Source organism: Stegostoma tigrinum, chromosome 22 (assembly GCF_030684315.1).
Source record: "Stegostoma tigrinum isolate sSteTig4 chromosome 22, sSteTig4.hap1, whole genome shotgun sequence".
NCBI classification, from domain to species: domain Eukaryota; kingdom Metazoa; phylum Chordata; class Chondrichthyes; order Orectolobiformes; family Stegostomatidae; genus Stegostoma; species Stegostoma tigrinum.
In genome coordinates, this window is record NC_081375.1 from 14,862,847 (window position 1) to 14,879,121 (window position 16,275).

The following is a 16,275-nucleotide window of genomic DNA, read 5'->3' on the forward strand; positions in this document are numbered from 1 at the left end:
TCACCAAGTCAAACTCAGAGACATAAATGCAATATTGTCAAGACAGACGGATAAATATTGGGCTACACGAATGCCAGATTATCAGGTACGTGTGCCCATTGACTGCATTGTCAGAATTGCCATAGTCTCTATTCACCAGTTAAACATCATCAATTGTATGCTCTGTTAGATTATACTGATAGGTTCAATGCAAACTCTAACTGTAATTGCTACACAACTCATCCAAAACAATCTCAATTAATTTATATACGCAAAATGATTAACTATGATCTAGTTTTCAAAACATGAAACCAAAATCCTTTTCACTGTACTCCTGTATTCTTGCACTTGTGTACATGTGATAATAAAAATTGAAACCTAAATCAGTGTGCATTACATTTCTGTTGTTATTGTAGCCACCATTGCTCCTGTGAAATATTCTGATGTTGACCACAGTAGTGTCGTATGAAAATTATACAATTTATTTGAATACTGTGGTGGGGTGAGATTTTGATCTTCACATCTTCATTGATCCTGCTGGCACCTTGTGGCATTTCCTGTAACTTTATCAGGAGCTGGCTCAGGCTAATGATGTCCTGAGTTTCCATTGTTAACTAATGCTGGAAATATGACTTATATCCTACACTTTCAGAAAGCTCCAATGCACTTCACAGCCAATGAAGAACTTGTCAAATCGGTTTGCCTCAAACTCCCTTTAAGTACCCTGCAAACTGCAACCGGCTGCATTCGTATTCTGAGATTTCATAGCTTCCTTTCAATGGAACAATCTTGCAGGATTACTTTCTGCTTTACTCGGATCCCCAACTCAGTGACCTTTATAGTCATGGTGCTTCCTGAAAGAAGTAAATTGGGACGGGGAGGGATTATAGATCATTTTTCAAGGTGGTGTTTCATCATGAAGCCTATCCACACTATTTCCTTTGCTAGTCAGCACTTCAAAATCAACTTTTTTTTTGTTAATCAAAAAAGATCCAGGCTTTGATGTCTTGTTGTCAGTCCTCGATTGTGCATGATCTTCAACACTCTGTTCACTTTTGGGGAAATAATTTTCCAGCCTTGCAAAACAAAAAATTGCACTAATATGGTGCCTTTCACAATCTAATTCCCAAAACACTTTATGTCCAATGAAGCACTGTTGCAATGTTGGAAATGTGGCAACCAAGTTACGCACTGTGCACTCCCACAAAAGCAATGTGACAATCGCTGGGTCATCTGTTTTTGTGTTATGGTTAAATACTGGCCAGGCATTCCAGTTAACTCTCAAATTCTTCTTTCAAATAGTGTCCTGGGATTTTTCAGGTTCATCTGAAAGATCAGATAAAGCCTTGATTTCAGAGGATGGGTCCTCTGACAGTGCAACATTCCCTCAGTACTGCACTGGAGAATCCAGCCGGATTTTTGTGTTCAAGTCCAGGAATGGATCTTGAACTGACAACGACTCAGGCACAACAGTGCTACAAACTGAACCATGGCTGATAACATACATTTTGTATTAGAACTTCTTAGTTTGTGCAGCAAAATAAATTGGCAAATTGTTTCAAGGGACTATTTTAGACGTACTTTGGGGAATCTGATTTCCATTCATGAGCAATCAATTGACCTCCAACTGGAAGAAGAACTGGAGAGGAAAATTGCTTAAATTATTAAATAGTTTAAGGAATGAGCAACTTTAAAAGAACGGACGTGACTGGTTTCCATGTTTTTCTGTCAGTAGAATTAGATGATTCTTGATACAATGAAGACATTCAGGAGTACTATTGTCTAAATAAAATAGGAGCAGGACTAGGCCATTCAGCCCAAAGGGCTTGCTCTGCCATTCACTATGATCATGGCTGATAATCAACTCAGCACCCTGTCCCACTTAGACCTAGATAATACTTAATGAAGGAAAAGAATAAAAGGCACAGATCAGAATAATGCAACAGATTTTGTACACCTACCAGAAGGAATGTGTTGGACGGAAGATTTCCTCGGTGTTGATAATTCAATGACTCTAAATCCATCCACTTTTCCACAAAGAAACAGACCAATTTTTCTCAGTTCTCTAAAACAGGCCTCCGTAAGTGTGTCAAAACAATTACAAATCACAACAGTCAATTTACAATTTAAATATCAATTAGGCCATGTGGATGAATGCACTATCAAGTTATACATAATTTAAATTGCAAATTTACAGATGCTTTAAGTACAGGAAAGACACTATCACATTCTTAAATTTGTTTTATTTTGTGCTATGCAGCGCCAAGTTTTAATTGTCACTTAATGGTCAACAATGACAGCCTTCTCTGATTTATGAAATTTCAGCTTGTTTCACATTTGCTGATCCATGCTCAGGGGACATGAACCCTCTGCTTGATTGACTTGTCCCTTGGTGACAGCCTGCATTCATGCTACAAATTGCATTCAGCTTCACTTATGGTACTGTGTGGACTCTCACCTTTTTAACGTTTAATTGTCTGCATCTTTGCACCCTCCTTTCGCTTATCATCATTACAGGCGAGTGACGAATACAGCAGCGAGGGAGTTGCTATGTTGACTTAGCTCAGTGTCTCCCACACCAATTTTGTACAGTACCCTACTATCTACATCTCAACTGTCAGCTACAATTGCAGCAGCAATTGATTGTCCCACAACAGAGACCTTACAAAACCCAACGAGCTTTCAACTTTTCCTTCCATCTCAGACATTACAGCTGAGAGGCACTGCTTCTTGACAAAATTGCTGCAGTGAAGCTGCTAGTTAAACAATAAAAAATATGAGACACAGAAACTTGACAAAGGATTACTACCGGCGAACAGCGGAGGTAGGTGGCTTGTAAATCTTTTAAAGATTGTTTTTTTACCTCTGCCTTTTGTCTAGATGTGCTTTTTACACAGACACTATTGGAAGAAGAAAGGGAGGCCACTTGGGAAATAGTGGGTCTGAGCACCATGTCATCAACTCTGGTTAATTATGAAACGTGTGTAGCCTTTTCAAATATGGATTTTCACTGTTCTGATGTAAAAGTGTGAATGAGAAACACCAATCATGTCTCTTTTTTTCAGCTATTAAGTGTGAAATGATACATTTCATAGAAATTCACTTGCTCAGTATAATCAGAATTTCAAATTAGTGGCTTGCTTCTGATTTGCTTGTACGGCTTGTGGAGAAAAGTTGTTATATAAACATGATACACGTCCAGAGCAACAGGTAAATTCACCAATTTCCAGCAGGTTTTTTTGTAGTTTAACAATATAAATTGTGGCAATTGAACACCAGACAGAGTTGCATGATGTTGTTTTCAAGTCTACAAAGGCAGCTTAGTCATTATTTTTCAAAGCACAGAACACAGTTGTGAATTCTTGTGTGCACTCTGCCTTCACAGCTAGTTAGGCTTACCATTTGCTCTTATTTTGCTATATCTACTTTTCCTATCATCGTGACGTCTACATTTCTGTCAAAATCTGCTGACCCTGTTGTTCCTCGCAACATACTGTGTCTGTGTTTTCTTCACATTTTGTTATCTTTCAAGTCGCCACTCACCTGTGAGGCCAGCTACCTCACCGTATTGATCCGGGTTTCTTTCTCATCATGACATGTTTACATTTCCCTTCCTATCAGATTGTGTCGCATTAGCTGTACTCTTGTGTCGCACTCTCGCAGTTCTCATGTATTACTGCATATTCCCATAAGGTAATATGACACAGCAAACAGAGGCAATTTTCTACTCCTGGTGTGATACTCATCTCCACATCAACATTAGAGATAATGGGAACTGCAGATGCTGGAGATTCCAAGATAATAAAATGTGAGGCTGGATGAACACAGCAGGCCCAGCAGCATCTCAGGAGCACAAAAGCTGACGTTTCGGGCCTAGACCCTTCATCAGAGAGGGGGATGGGGAGAGGGAACTGGAATAAATAGGGAGAGAGGGGGAGGCGGACCGAAGATGGAGAGTAAAGAAGATAGGTGGAGAGGAGAGTATAGGTGGGGAGGTAGGGAGGGGATAGGTCAGTCCAGGGAGACGGACAGGTCAAGGAGGTGAGATGAGGTTAGTAGGTAGGAAATGGAGGTGCGGCTTCGGGTGGGAAGAAGGGATGGGTGAGAGGAAGACCAGGTTAGGGAGGCAGAGACAGGTTGGACTGGTTTTGGGATGCAGTGGGTGGAGGGGAAGAGCTGGGCTGGTTGTGTGGTGCAGTGGGGGGAGGGGATTAACCTGGCTGGTTTAGGGATGCAGTAGGGGAAGGGGAGATTTTGAAACTGGTGAAGTCCACATTGATACCATATGGCTGCAGGGTTCCCAGGCGGAATATGAGTTGCTGTTCCTGCAACCTTTGGGTGGCATCATTGTGGCAGTGCAGGAGGCCCATGATGGACATGTCATCAAGAGAATGGGAGGGGGAGTGGAAATGGTTTGCGACTGGGAGGTGCAGTTGTTTGTTGCGAACTGAGCGGAGGTGTTCTGCAAAGCGGTCCCCAAGCCTCCGCTTGGTTTCCCCAATGTAGAGGAAGCCGCACCGGGTACAGTGGATGCAGTATACCACATTGGCAGATGTGCAGGTGAACCTCTGCTTAATGTGGAATGTCATCTTGGGGCCTGGGATAGGGGTGAGGGAGGAGGTGTGGGGGCAAGTGTAGCATTTCCTGCGGTTGCAGGGGAAGGTGCCGGGTGTGGTGGGGTTGGAGGGCAGTGTGGAGCGAACAAGGGAGTCACGGAGAGAGTGGTCTCTCCGGAAAGCAGACAGGGGAGGGGATGGAAAAATGTCTTGGGTGGTGGGGTCGGATTGTAAATGGCGGAAGTGTCGGAGGATAATGCGTTGTATCCGGAGGTTGGTGGGGTGGTGCGTGAGAACGAGGGGGATCCTCTTGGGGCGGTTGTGGCGGGGGCGGGGTGTGAGGGATGTGTCGCGGGAAATGCGGGAGACGCGGTCAAGGGCGTTCTCGATCACCGTGGGGTGAAAGTTGCGGTCCTTAAAGAACTTGGACATCTGGGATGTGCGGGAGTGGAATGTCTTATCGTGGGAGCAGATGCGGCGGAGGCAGAGGAATTGGGAATAGTGATGGAATTTTAGCAGGAGGGTGGGTGGGAGGACGTGTATTCTAGGTAGCTGTGGGAGTCGGTGGGCTTGAAATGGACATCAGTTACAAGCTGGTTGCCTGAGATGGAGACTGAGAGGTCCAGGAAGGTGAGGGATGTGCTGGAGATGGCCCAGGTGAACTGAAGGTTGGGGTGGAAGGTGTTGGTGAAGTGGATGAACTGTTCGAGCTCCTCTGGGGAGCAAGAGGCGGCTAGCTGAACTCGTCCTCACACTCAACAACTTCTCTTTTGACTCCTCCCACTTCCTACAGACTAAGGGGGTGGCCATGGGCACCCGCATGGGCCCCAGCTATGCCTGCCTCTTTGTAGGTTACGTGGAACAGTCCCTCTTCCGCACCTACACAGGCCCCAAACCCCACCTCTTCCTCCGGTACATTGATGACTGTATCGGCGCCGCCTCTTGCTCCCCAGAGGAGCTCGAACAGTTCATCCACTTCACCAACACCTTCCACCCCAACCTTCAGTTCTCCTGGGCCATCTCCAGCACATCCCTCACCTTCCTGGACCTCTCAGTCTCCATCTCAGGCAACCAGCTTGTAACTGATGTCCATTTCAAGCCCACCGACTCCCACAGCTACCTAGAATACACCTCCTCCCACCCACCCTCCTGCAAAAATTCCATCCCCTATTCCCAATTCCTCCGCCTCCGCCGCATCTGCTCCCACGATAAGACATTCCATTCCCGCACATCCCAGATGTCCAAGTTCTTTAAGGACCGCATCTTTCACCCCACAGTGATCGAGAACGCCCTTGACCGCGTCTCCCGCATTTCCCGCGACACATCCCTCACACCCCGCCCCCGCCACAACCGCCCAAAGAGGATCCCCCTTGTTCTCACACACCACCCTACCAACCTCCGGATACAACGCATTATCCTCCGACACTTCCGCCATTTACAATCCGACCCAACCACCCAAGACATTTTTCCATCCCCTCCCCTGTCTGCTTTCCGGAGAGACCACTCTCTCCGTGACTCCCTTGTTCGCTCCACACTGCCCTCCAACCCCACCACACCCGGCACCTTCCCCTGCAACCGCAGGAAATGCTACACTTGTCCCCACACCTCCTCCCTCACCCCCATCCCAGGCCCCAAGATGACATTCCACATTAAGCAGAGGTTCACCTGCACATCTGCCAATGTGGTATACTGCATCCACTGTACCCGGTGCGGCTTCCTCTACATTGGGGAAACCAAGCGGAGGCTTGGGGACCGCTTTGCAGAACACCTCCGCTCAGTTCACAACAAACACCTGCACCTCCCAGTCGCAAACCATTTCCACTCCCCCTCCCATTCTCTTGATGACATGTCCATCATGGGCCTCCTGCACTGCCACAATGATGCCACCCGAAGGTTGCAGGAACAGCAACTCATATTCCGCCTGGGAACCCTGCAGCCATATGGTATCAATGTGGACTTCACCAGTTTCAAAATCCACCCTTCCCCTACTGCATCCCTAAACCAGCCCAGTTCATCCCCTCCCCCCACTGCACCACACAACAAGCCCAGCTCTTCCCCCCCACCCACTGCATCCCAAAACCAGTCCAACCTGTCTCTGCCTCCCTAACCGGTTCTTCCTCTCACCCATCCCTTCCTCCCACCCCAAGCCGCACCCCCAGCTACCTACTAACCTCATCCCACCTCCTTGACCTGTCCGTCTTCCCTGGACTGACCTATCCCCTCCCTACCTCCCCACCTACACTCTCTCCACCTATCTTCTTTACTTTCCATCTTCGGTCCGCCTCCCCCTCTCTCCCTATTTATTCCAGTTCCCTCCCCCCATCCCCCTCTCTGATGAAGGGTCTCGGCCCGAAATGTCAGCTTTTGTGCTCCTGAGATGCTGCTTGGCCTGCTGTGTTCATCCAGCCTCACATTTTATTATCCACATCAACATTTCTTGGTTTGATTTGACTGAAGATTACACTTGAGTCATAGAGTCATCAACTTTTTACAGCAAGGGATTGGGCCCTTTGACCTATTGCATTCATACTAGGCATCAAGCATCTATCTGTTCTAATCCCATTCTCCAGAACTTGTCCCATAGTCAATTATTAACAATTATTAAGAAATGCTTCATAAATGTCTTACGGGCTCCCACCTCTACCACCCCTTTAGGCACTGAGTTGCAGATTCCCACTACCGTCTGGGTGAGAAACTGTTTCCTCAAATACATATTACATCACCTGGAAGGAATAGAGTAGAATATCCCTTATTGATGTTTTTAAACTTGAGAGGGTGCAGCAAAGATTTAAAAGGGTGTTGCCAGGATCAGATGGTTTGAGCTAAGGGAAAGGCTGTATAAGCTCAGGCTATTTTCCCTGGAGTGTCAGAGGCACTATAAGGGTGACCTTATAGAGGTTTATAAGATCATGAGGAGCATGGATAGGGTGAATAGCTAAAGACTTTTCCCCAGGGTAGGGGATTCAAAAACTAGACAGCATAAATTTAAGGGGAAAGGGGAAAGATTTAAAAAGGGTCTTAGGGGCAATTTCGTCCCACAGAGGATGGGTGCACGTATGGAACAAGCTGCCAGAGAAAGTGGTGCAGGCTGGTATAATTACAGCATTTAAAAGGCATTTGGATGGGTACTTGGACAGGAAGGGTTTAGAGGGATAATGGCCAAATGCTGGCAAATGGGACTAGATCGGTTTAGGCTTTCTGGTCGGTGTGGACAGGTTGGGCTGAGGGGTCTGTTTCCTTGCTGCATGGCTCTATGCTCCTTATTTAAAACTGTGCCTCCTGGTTACTGATCACTCTACAGAGTCTCCCTATCTACTCTGTCTATGTCTCTCAGAACTTTGTACACTTCAGTCAGAACTTGCATCATCCTTCTCTGCCCTAAAGGAAAACCTCATCCTATCTAGTCTCTCGTCATGCTGAATCACTCCAGACCAGGCAACGTCCTGATGAATCTCCTCTGCACCCCACCCCCGAAACCCCTCCATTGCAATCATATCCTTCCTATAGTGAGGTGACAAGAAGTGTACTCACTGTCCCAACTGTGGCCTGACTATCATTATATACAGCTCCATCACAAGCTTCCTGCTCTTGTATTCGAAGCTTTGGCTGATAAAGGCAAGTATCATATTAGCCTTCTTAAGCACCATATCAATCTATCTTACTGCCTTCAAGGATAAATGGACATGCACACCAAGGTCCCCATGTTGCTCTGTACTTTCCAGGGTCTGGTCACTCAACATGTAGACCCTTACCTTGTTAGCCCTCTCCACAAGCAGTAACTATTAGTTTCTTCAAGCAGTTCTACTACAAAGTAATATGCTAAATGAACATGAGAAACTTAATTTCGGAGGGTTTCAGGAGCCTTGATTTTCAAACAGGATTGGAACTAGTGGTGTGTGGAGGGTTAAAGTAGGGAGAAAGCCACCTCACCTCCATTTGGCATGTGATGCTTGAGGGATTTAACTCCACAATGTCACTAACATAGACTGCTGCCGGACAAAGGGGAAATGATACCACCACAAATGGGCAAGTTAAAATCCGTTGTGGCTGGGGGAAGGAGTTCAGGCTTCCACTGCTGATCCATGGAAATGTCTCCCCTGGCAGGTTACACCAACATTTGGGTTGGGGTTTACAGAGTCTATGATTGAGGATGTGCAGTGGGAGGGGGGGGTACAGATCAGTTCACCCTATCATTCAGCAGCCCTGCCACATTGGTGAGCTGGGCTCCTGTTTGCAGCCTCCACACAGAGCACTCATCCCACATTGGGAATTTACTCCGGACTCAGGGAGAGAAAATTTGGCCTGATGTTTCATGTGGCTCAGAGCCAAGGTTTTTTTGAAAATTGTTCCTGCAAATTTTCTGGATTAAAGGTGCCATGTAAATGCACGTTATTGTTGTCGAAGTGAGCACACTGTTGTGGGCTGCAGCGATATACCTTCACTTGACATGGCACAATTGATTTCAGGAGGTTCTGCATCTGGTTAATGTAAAAGAGCATAAATGCTTGGTTTATGCTGCAGAAGGAGAGGCAATGGCCTAGTGGTATTATTGCTTGACTGTTAACCCAGAGACCCAGAAAACGATCTGGTGACCTGGGTTTGAATCTCATTGCAGCAGCTGGTGGAATCTGAATTCAATAAATATCTGGAATTAGGTGTTTAATGACGACCACAGAACCATTGTCAATTGTCAGAAAAACCCCCTCTGGTTCACTAATGTCCTTTAGGGAATGAAACTGCCATCCTTACATGGCCTACATGTGACACCAGACCCACAGCAATGTGGTTGACTCTTAACTGCATGATGGGCAATAAATGCTGGCCTAGCAACGCCCTCATCATGTGAATGAATAAAAAATATTAAAACAAATGTTGAGTTTTCATTGTAAAATTTGAATAATAAGAAAATATTCCAAACATTGGGAGATCCATACCGAAAATTTGTTACGTGGCTTACGAAAACCAGCAAGTTAAATTGCCATCTTGGCTCTGGTGATATCTGCCAAGTTAATGGAATAGGGTATGAATCAACCAAAATCTAACAAAATAGCATAACAGATGAAGGGTTGAATGGCCTATTCATCATGTCTCCACATTACTACATCCTGAATTATTAGTGCTGATGATGAGATGGAAATGTTGCTGAATGCCTCTCTCCCAATGGGAATGGTATGGGTGGTAGGGGAGTGGGCTAACATTCATGCCAAATGAATTGGGAAAATGGCACATCAATGCAATTACATTCTGCTCATTTTAATCTACATCTGTTGACGTGCCTCAAAATCCCATTCCTGTGGTGGGTGGGGGAACTCATTTCCATAGTAATTGGTTAGCGTTGTGTTGAGAGACAGCAAGAGCATTGCAAAGTCCACACTGAAATGATCTACTTACACAGTTTTGATGTTCATGAATGGCTGCTTCGGGGCATATCTGCATTGGAATAACTCACACTGTTCCTTTTGTAGGGTCAATCCTACATCTTGGAGAGTTCACAGACTGCAGATTGCCTCCATTATCACCAATAGTTTGTTCTGTGCAATAAAGAGGTTATTAACACTACTAGAGGAAGTATTTTCATGGTTACGAAGAGCAAGGTTCTCATTGTTGCTGCCCACAGGGGAATTCTTCATTGATGCTCTTTGATACATCAGCTTTCAAAAGTGCTTGTGGAAGAATTTGGTTTAACTTCTCTGTGATGCACCATCAGTTTGAATCCAAACTATTTGCAGTCTTATTTGTGCAAATTTGATAATGGGTTAAAATGGTCAAAATTGGCAAACTATTTATAAAGTGGTAAACCTGTTGCAGGTGTTCATTATGGCTATGTTATGGGTTCGGCAATACTAAGCCAAGCATGAGTCGTGAGTTCAAATTCCATTGGGAATCCAAGAAAAATGGAATAAAATACTAATATTAGCATTGCAGATTGCAGGCAAAATCTAGTGCTGTTCCCAGATGTCAGAACAAAGCTGGGTAGGGGGATCTTAATAGTGCATGGGGCTAATAATCGGATTCCTGAAGTCACATGGAAGTTTGCAATTCAGATCTGACAACTCAAAGGAAGGTTAAGCTTCCCAAAGTCATACAAGGTCATTAAAGATGGGGCTGTCAGAAGCGATGATGGTCCAGTCTAGGATTTCACACATATAACAGCCATGGCGATGTTAGACCTGGACTAGCACTGGAGAAGAGGGATACCAGAAGGTGTGCTAGGAAGTCAATGAGTCAGGTTTGGGACCTTAGGGGGACAAAACTCGCTACACCTTGCAAAGAGAAGTTCTCCATAAAACTGACAAAAATGACTTTGTGAAAATATTAAGTTTCAGCCCAAGGCCTACCAAGAAAGCTGCTTTTTCCTACTGTTAGTCAATCACAGAATTGTGAGGCAAGGCCAACTTCTAAATCATCACTTCACAGAATCTTGGTCTTCCTATAAATTTATTGTTTTCATTTGCTTACGATCATGAGTTGCAGCAACATAAGTAATGCATCATTACATCACAAAACTAAAGAGCAATCTCCCAGCCTCCAAAACATCAATCCCAGCCTCCCTCTTCTGACCTTTCCTCTTCATTGTCAACCATTTCTCTCTCCCCTATCTCATTCTGTTCCATTTCTTCATGAGTAGGTTTCCCACACTCTCTGAATATTCCATCCTGACCAGAGAGCTGGATTTTCCTGCTTTTGATGGGATTCCCATTTCTGTGACAATACCCATCTCCACAATGTAGCAACATTCTAAATTGGCAACATAGACAGAGCACAGAGGGGAGCAGAGGGTGTTGATTTTTGTTAGCATGCTTTATCATGTGGATCCAAATCTAGTGATGCTTTGGAAGTAGGAAAGCATTAGTGAATTTATATACTACAGCTGAGTAACCGGTATGTGTGGCAAATTGTGGGCTGAGAAACATTCACAGGAAAACTGATTTTAACTGTGTCTAAAAGTAAAGTTGCCATAGTCCTGCTGTCTCATTATAGAGAGACAACTGGTAGCACTTCAGCCTGAGGATCACCACACCGCAGGTAAGGGGAGAGGTTGAGAAGGGCTGGGGAAGGGTCACCGGACCCGAAACGTTAACTCTTTCTTCTCGTCCACAGATGCTGCCACAGCTGCTGAGCTTTTCCAGCAACTTTGTTTTTGTTCTTGAGAAGGACTGGGCTCTACAGAAACCTCAGTCAGTACAGGACTTGAACCCACACTGTTGGCATCACTCTGCATACGTAAACCAGCTATCCAGCCAACTGAGCTAACCACATAAATGTGACTAGGTCTTGAGAGAGTTAGAATCAGACCTGATAGTGGTTGAGCAAAATAAAGGTTTCATAAAAAATTTGTTTTAGTTTGCATGAACAACATCCGTTTAGAAATCTCATTTTATTCAGAACGCATCATTTTTTAATTTGCAAATGGGATGTAGATCGCTGGCTGGCCAGCACTTATTGTCCATCCCTAATTGCCTTGGAGAAGGTGACAGTGCAGCGATTTCTAGAACTGCTGCAGTCCTCGGGTTGTAGGGATACCCAAACTGCTGTCAGGAAGGGAGTTCCTAGATTTTGACTCAGCGACTATGAAGGATCAGTGATGTGGCTCCAAGTTAGAATGGTGCATGGCTTGGAGAGGAATTTATAGGTGGTGTTATTCCCATGTATCTGCTGATGTTGTCCTTCTAGGTAGTAGAGATGTCAAAGGAACCTTAATGAGTTGCTCCAACGCATTTGTAGATGGTACCCACTGCTGTAACTGTGTGTTGATTGTAAAGGGAATAAAGTTTCAGGTGATTGATGATGTGCCAATCAATTAAGCTGCTTTGTCCCTAGCTTGGCTAGGAGGGCAGCAAGTTCTGGGCTACAAGTCTTCAGTGCTATTGCCAGAATATTGTCAGCATCCATAGCCTTTGTCGCATTGAATGTCTTCACCCTTTTCTTCATATCACATGGAGTGATTCAAATTGGTTGAAGACTGGTATCTGTACCTTCTGTTTTGGTGTGGGATCACTTAGCCCTATCTATTGCCTCTGGTGCTTGACATGCAAGCTGTGCAGCATTGGAGCTTCATCAGGTTGTTACCTTATTTCTCACTATACCTGGTGCTGCTCCTGGCGTATCCTCCTCCTGCACATGATCTTGAACCAGAGTTGATCCCCTGGCTTGATGGTAAGGCTTGAGTGGGGATATGCTAGTCCATGAGGTTGCAAATTGTGTTGGAGTACAATTCTGCTGCTGCTGTTGATGGCCCACAGTTTTTCATGGATGCTCAGTCTTGAGTTGCAGATCTGTTCGACGTCTGTCCCATTTGGCATAGTGATAGTGCCTTACAACATGATGGAAGTTATTCCCAGAGTGAAATGTGAGGAGGTCACTCTTACCAATACTGTCATGGATAGATACATTTGCAACAGCCGACTGCTGAGCATAAAGACAAGTTGGTTTTTCCTTTTTGTTGGTTACCTCACCAACTTGCCCCGGGCCCAGTCTAGCAGCTATATTCTTTAGAATTTGAACAACTCAGTTTTGAAAATTTAAGCCCCTCACTCAGTCTATATTTTGCACCCTTGCTACCCTCAGTGCTTCATCCATGTCCTGTTCAACTTAGAGGAGTATGGCTCATCAGCTAAGGGAGGATGACAGGGGATCTAATTGAAATTTACAGAATACTGAATGGCCTGGACGGAGTGGATGTTGGGAAGATGCTTCCATTGGTCGGAGAGAGTAGGGCCCGAGGGCACAGCCTTAGAGTAGAGGGAAGGCCTTTTAGAACGGAGATAAGGAGAAACTTCTTCAGCCAGAGGGTGAATCTATGGAATTCGCTGCCACTGAAGGCTGTGGAGGCCAGGTCATTGAGTATATTTAAGACTGTGATAGATTGGTTCTTGATTGTCAAAGGGATCGAGGGTTACAGGGAGAAAGCAGGAGAATAGGGTTGAGGAACTTATCAGCTATGATTGAATGGCAGAGCAGACTCAATGGGCCGAATGACCAAATTTCTGCTCCTACGTCTTATGGCCTTATGGCCAGTACATGGGATTCAGTAAGAGATTTCCTCGCCCTTGTTTGACCTGATGCCATGAGACTTCATCAGTTCCAAAGTCAATATTGAGGACACCAGCATAGCTTCCTCCTGATAGTACACCATTTGTCACCATCTCTGCTGGTCTCTCTTGTTGCCAGAGATGGTGACGGTGGCGTCTGTGGCACTGTCTGTACGGTATGGGTATGGTAATGACAGGCTGTTCCTTATCTGTAAGGCAGCTTTCCCAGTGTTGACTCAAGATCCCAGATGTTAGTAAGGAGGACTGCAGGATCAACAAGGTAGTGTTTGTCATTGTCATGTCAGGTGGCTAGGTCAATGCCAGGTGGTCGTTCTGGCTTAGACTTTGTAGCAGTTTGACTGGCTTACGAGGCCATTTCAGAGGGCAGTTAAGAGTCAACTACATTGCTATTGGTCTGAAATCACATAGAGGGCAGATCAAACAGGGACAGGAGATTTGCATCAGGAAGGTCATTTGTGAACCAGATGTCAAAAATGGGTTTTTACAACAATCAGTGATAGTTGTCATGGTCACCGTCACTGGAGTTAGCTTAACATTCCAGATTTATTGATGGAATTGTAATATAACAGCTGCTGTGTAAAGACTTGTACCCATTCCCACTAAACATTAGCCTGGGCCTTTCACTTACTAGTCCAAGGACGTTACTGCGATGCCATCTCCCCGTGTACTGTGCATTATAAAAAAATATCAGTGTGCCTGGACAACTGGATTATAAAATTGAATGCGAGCCAAAAGCAACAGCCTGTATTAGAATAACCTAGAGAATGACATCGGTCCATCACTGTCCGGGGAAATTTTGATTATTTTCAGGCGTAATGCATCAATCACTTCTCAGAGCTCTTCTTTCATATTACCTTAATTATTCCAGAGATTTTGAAACTTAACAGTTCCATTGAAATTTTGACTTTCAAATTCTGACTGTCATCTCTTGCTCCCAAAATGGGGATCCATTCCATTATCTATAAAATGACTTTTTCTTTCAGAGACATTTCATCGCATTATTCTCACAGAAGTTTACAACAGGGATTTGCAGCTTTTGTTTCATGCTGTTGTAAGGCATGAATGTTTCTCCAGCAAATTCAGTGCAATTGTGACACACTCTATTGAAATCCAGGAGCTAATTGCCTCATTGGTGATAATAATGAAGAGCAGCCTAATTTCCAATGACTTGGATTCATATCTACATTTACAATTGTTGAGAAAACTGTTTCTGTTGCCTGAGAATTAACATCACTTCAGTGTATGGATTCCTTACATATATATGAACCCTACTTTTGCGTCTGAGTTTGGCAATTGACAATGTTAAGCAATTAGAATGAAAAAGAATCTGCTCAAACCAAATCATTACTCTAAATGGACGTACATGGAATAGTGTAGGTTAGATGGGCTTGAGATCGGTATGACAGGTCGGCACAACATCGAGGGCCGAAGGGCCTGTACTGTGCTGTAATGTTCTATGTTCTATGTTAAATACGTATGGAATTTGATTGAGCAAATACCTATCTAAATAAATTACCAGTGAGACATTCTGGAGATTCAGCCATTTAACAGACATTATGAATTAATTCAGGAAAAAAATAGGGCATTTCCTCATTTCCTAATGTGCAATCTTCACTGTGTGAGCTTTGAAATTATTATTACAACTAATGCATTTTACGAATTGCTCCTGCAATACTGAAATTGCAAGATGCTTCGCAGGAGAATTATAAAGCCAAATGTGATACCCAGCTATACAAGGGGGTACAAGAGTAAATGACTAAAATAAAAGTATGGTGAAAGAAGTACATTCTAGGGAATGCTTCATGTGAGGAGAAGGGGTGGACAAGTAGAGGATATTATAGGAACATAGGAGTACAAGTACAAGAGTAGGCCATTCACTCCTCAACCCTGTTCTACCATTCACATCAAGGCTGATATGTGACCCAACTCCATCCACCTGCCTTGGCCATATGGCTTAATGCCTTCAGTAACAAAAATATATCCATCTCATATTTCAAATTAAAAACAGATTGAGCATCAACTGTCATTTGTGGAAGAGGGTTCCAGCCATCTACTATCCTTTGTATATAGAAGTATGTAGAAATGGTGGGCGGGCGGTGGGGGGGGAGGTGGCGGTGGGATGGGGGGTGCTCAGTGGTTAGCACTGCTGCCTCAAAGCACCAGGGACCCAGGTTTGATTCCTGCCTCAGGCAACTGTCTGTGTCGAGTTTGCACATTCTGCCCATGTCGGCATGGGTTTCCTCCAAGTGCTCTGGTTTCCTTACACAGTCCAAAGACGTGCAGGTTAGGTGGATTGGCCATGCTAAATTGCCCGTAGTGTCCAGGGATGTGTAGATTAGGTGGGTATAGAGGATGGGTCTAGGTGGAATGCTCTCAGGATCAGTGTGGACTTGTTGGGCTGAAGGGCCTGTCCCCATACTGTAGGGATTCTATGAGATTAACATCTTTCCTTAACTGTCTGATCCTAACTTTTAGAATATAACCCCAATTCTAGAATTTCCAACCATTGGATATAGTTTATCTCCTCCGTCTTTTCCTGTCAATATCTAGAAGATTTTAGTCAGATCACCCCTTAACTTTCTAAATTCAAGGGAAAACGGGCCTAATTTGTATAATCTCTCCTTGAAGTCCAAGAATCATTTTTGTAAAACTACATTGTGCTCCCTCCAAGGCCAATATATCCTTCC

At 44.5% G+C, this 16,275-nt stretch overlaps 1 protein-coding gene across 3 annotated transcripts in view; it reads right to left on the bottom strand.

Annotated features, from left to right (window-relative positions):
• Positions 1-16,275, bottom strand: part of btbd17b (BTB (POZ) domain containing 17b) — a 134,438-nt gene that overhangs the window by 48,843 nt on the left and 69,320 nt on the right. The gene's annotated exons all lie outside the window — the stretch shown is intronic.